The following is a 3,452-nucleotide window of genomic DNA, read 5'->3' as shown; positions in this document are numbered from 1 at the left end:
CTCGAAAGTGAATCGGGGCATAATGAGACATTTTGGGTTCCAAGGAGATAAGTGAAAAATCTTAGAATAAAATAATATTAAAATATTAATATTTTATTTGATGTTGAAATTAGTCATGAATAAGGAGTATATGGTCATTCTAAGTGGGGGAGAAGAAGAATGAGAGAATTTTGGAGAACAATGATATTAGTGGGGCCCACGTGTCTTTATTAAATAAAGCTAACACGGGTAAGTATATATTTAAATATTATGGTAATATCGCGTTGAAGTGCAAACTTTATATTTTATTTGCACACATGTAAAGGAAGAAAAATAGAACGAAATTGGAATTAAAAGATTGTTAGTAGGACTAAATTAAAAAGGGAGAAACTTGGAAGGCAAGGTAGTAACTTTTCCATGAGCTTGGTCAAAGCTTCCAAATGAAGCTTTGACTCTTTTCTTCCTTATCCATGCCTGATCCTTATCTTCTCCAAAAGACATTTTCTTCTTCATCTTCTTCCTCCCATGCCATTTTCCTTTCTTCACCATAAAAATTAAGTTTTTTTCTTCTCCTTTCTCTTCTTTTCTTACTTCTCCATTCTCCTACCCCTTTATTTACCCAACCCACAACTTTCAACCTCATTTTTCATCCCAACGAAACTCTAGAAGAGAGAAAGGAAGAAACAAGAAAGGAAAGAAAGAAAGGAAAAAGGAAGAAAAAAGCTTAGAGGAGGCTCGACCTTAGAGGAGAAAAGAGAAAACCGAGAGGTTTTTCTCCTTACCCACACACCATCATTGAGGTTGAAAAGATTTTGGTGGTTTGCCTTGTGGATTTCAAGGTAAGGAAGGTAGAAATTGATGTTTTGTTTGAAAGCATGTAGTTTGAACCAATTATGATGTGAGGTTTTGCTTGTGGTAGCAAGGATCAATAAAGATCCTAGGAACTCGAGGCATACATGTGGAAGAATCTTGGAATGTATGGTGATTTTGTGCTAGATTAAGTGGGTGGTAAGCATTTTAACCTCTAAATCACAAGTATAAAAGAAAAATGAGATACGTATTGATTGTTTGTGCTTGTGGCAGCATGTAAAAGTAAATTATGGTGCATGTGGACTTAAAAAATGCTTGATGGAAGTAATTTTATAATTACTGTCATATGCTAGGTTATTGGTGTGGAAATAATGGTTGAACCTGATAAATATCCTTAGAAAAGATTAAAATATGTGCTAAAGTCATAAGTAAGTTTCTGGTATTTATAATCTAAAGAATTACGCAAGCAAAGGATAAAGGCAACTTTGGTAAAAATATGTCAAGATATAAGTTAGTTGAATAAGGATTCACAATTGAATGAAAAAGAGAAGTAGAAATGATATACATAAAGATGTTGAATTTGGATTATTGTTAGAAAGTGCAAAAATAAAGATAGTGTATTGTGGTGGCGTGCCGGAGGAAATAACGAGCGATTGACAAGTAGATATAGCTAGATACGCCTCTGAACTAATAGCGATGTAGTATTCTGCCATCGTAAGGTAAGGGAACTTGCATTTAAAAGGTTTTAAACAAATGCACATGTGTTGAATGAAATGCTAGAACATCCTTGGTTGACTATTTTCAAATTTATGCACGAGAACAAGCTTTTCACCAATGATACTTCTACGCTTTTAAACGTATAATGTGATGAATTATGTATTTGAAATGTTATGTTGAATTGCCAATTGAATTGTGGCATGTGATGTATTGTTATGCTAAGATTCTTGTTACATGTTGTTATGTGTGCCATGCATTCAAATGTAATGTTGAATGATAATATAACCATGCGTGTGCGGTGTGGGAGGGCACACGTCGATGATATATGCCATGTGTGGTGTGGGAGAGCATATGATGATGATATATTCCATGTGCGGTGTGGGATAGCACATGATGATGATGATATATGCCATGTGCTGTGTGGGAGTGCACATGATGATATTAGCTATGTGCGGTGTGGGAGTGCACATGAGCTAAGTTAAGGTTAACAGGTGTATGTGCGGTGCCGCGGTGACTAGTGTGGGGATGACCTTGGTGTATGTTTGAATTATCTATATATTTATATACACATAATGTACACGTGAATTTTTACAAGCATGTGCACCTATCCTATAGAGTAAAGATTTTTGGAAAATGTAATGTGATTGAATTGTATATTTAAAGTTGATATTCTTAAATATTTTCAAAATGAGTTGAAAACAACATGGCATTGAGTTTTGTTTATGATATACAAATTGCATGGTTTCAATACAAGTGCATCGTGTTTTTAAAAAAATCTTCCGTATTGTTTGCTTGTTCCCTTCCTATGTTCACTCACTGGGTTTATACTCACCCTTTTCAACTTCATGTTTTAGTTTTCAGGATCGAAGGTAATTGGATCCTAGGTCGAGGTGCTCCCTCTTATTCATCTTTCAATAGGTTCACTATGACTCTCAATGATAACACCCACTCCAAAGTCACTCCGCTGGTTGTCAAGGGTCTGTTGTATGTTTATAAGTGATGGCTCAATGTAAATTGTGAGATTTGTTATGAACTTTGTATGTACTTGGTTTTCATGATTTAAATTTTGAAGAGGTGGTTATTAGAAATTACGAGTTTTAGATCCTAAAGAAAACAAAGTGATAGATGGACTACTAACGGGTTTACATAGAAAGGCTTGCTTGGGCTTGGTGGGCTATATGCCTATTAGGCTCATGCACTAGTCATGGCCCAGGGTTTTGGGCTATGTCAAAAACCCTGTAAAGATCGACTAGTGGATAGTGAGGATCAATCCTAGCTTTATAAAAGTCATAGGTCTAATTGTTAATTCACTAGGCAGTTGATCCTAGCTTTTTGTACTCCTGTCCATTATTTCATCACTCATTCCCACGGTCACATTTCATAATTCTTAACTATTAGTATTTCAATAATATACTATGACAACCAAATATTTGCATTTGTATTATCTCAAAATAATGTCACCTATTGCCAACTCATAGTGGCACCATAATTCAAAGTACACACATTTTGATTATAATATGCATCTTAGTGATTTACATCATGTGTACGTTTTCACAAGCAAAAGGACTCTTGACTCTCAGTAGAGTGACTTTGGATGAAGGTACAGCTACTGAATGCCACGATACCTACCAAAAGGCGAATAGAAGAGGACACCTCAATCTAGGTCTCAACTACCTCCGTATCTGAAATCATGAAGTTAAAAAGAGTGAGTATAAACCTAGTGAGTGAACGTAAGAAGGGAACAAGCAGCATTACAGAAAGTTTTAGAAAACATGATGCACTTATGTTGAAAACAATGTAATTTAGCTTAATTTCTTGTTAAAAACCCCTCAATTCAACCCTTGATAATTTAGTGCCTTAGTATTGAAAGATCCATGATCTACAATGAAGTTAAAAAGTGAAAACTACGGTAGAGTCCAAGAGTTTCTTGTTGTAACGAGAGTGAA

General features: G+C 35.2%; 1 long non-coding RNA gene across 1 annotated transcript; it reads left to right on the top strand.

The window, feature by feature from the left end:
- Positions 521 to 2,897, top strand: LOC108662158. The gene is made up of 3 exons (XR_001927943.1): positions 521 to 818; positions 899 to 987; positions 2,361 to 2,897. It is a non-coding gene; the product is annotated as an uncharacterized LOC108662158 (long non-coding RNA).

This window comes from Theobroma cacao, chromosome 5 (genome assembly GCF_000208745.1).
Source record: "Theobroma cacao cultivar B97-61/B2 chromosome 5, Criollo_cocoa_genome_V2, whole genome shotgun sequence".
NCBI classification, from domain to species: domain Eukaryota; kingdom Viridiplantae; phylum Streptophyta; class Magnoliopsida; order Malvales; family Malvaceae; genus Theobroma; species Theobroma cacao.
The sequence above is the reverse complement of the archived record's forward strand: the minus strand, read 5'-3'. Positions and strand labels throughout refer to the sequence as shown.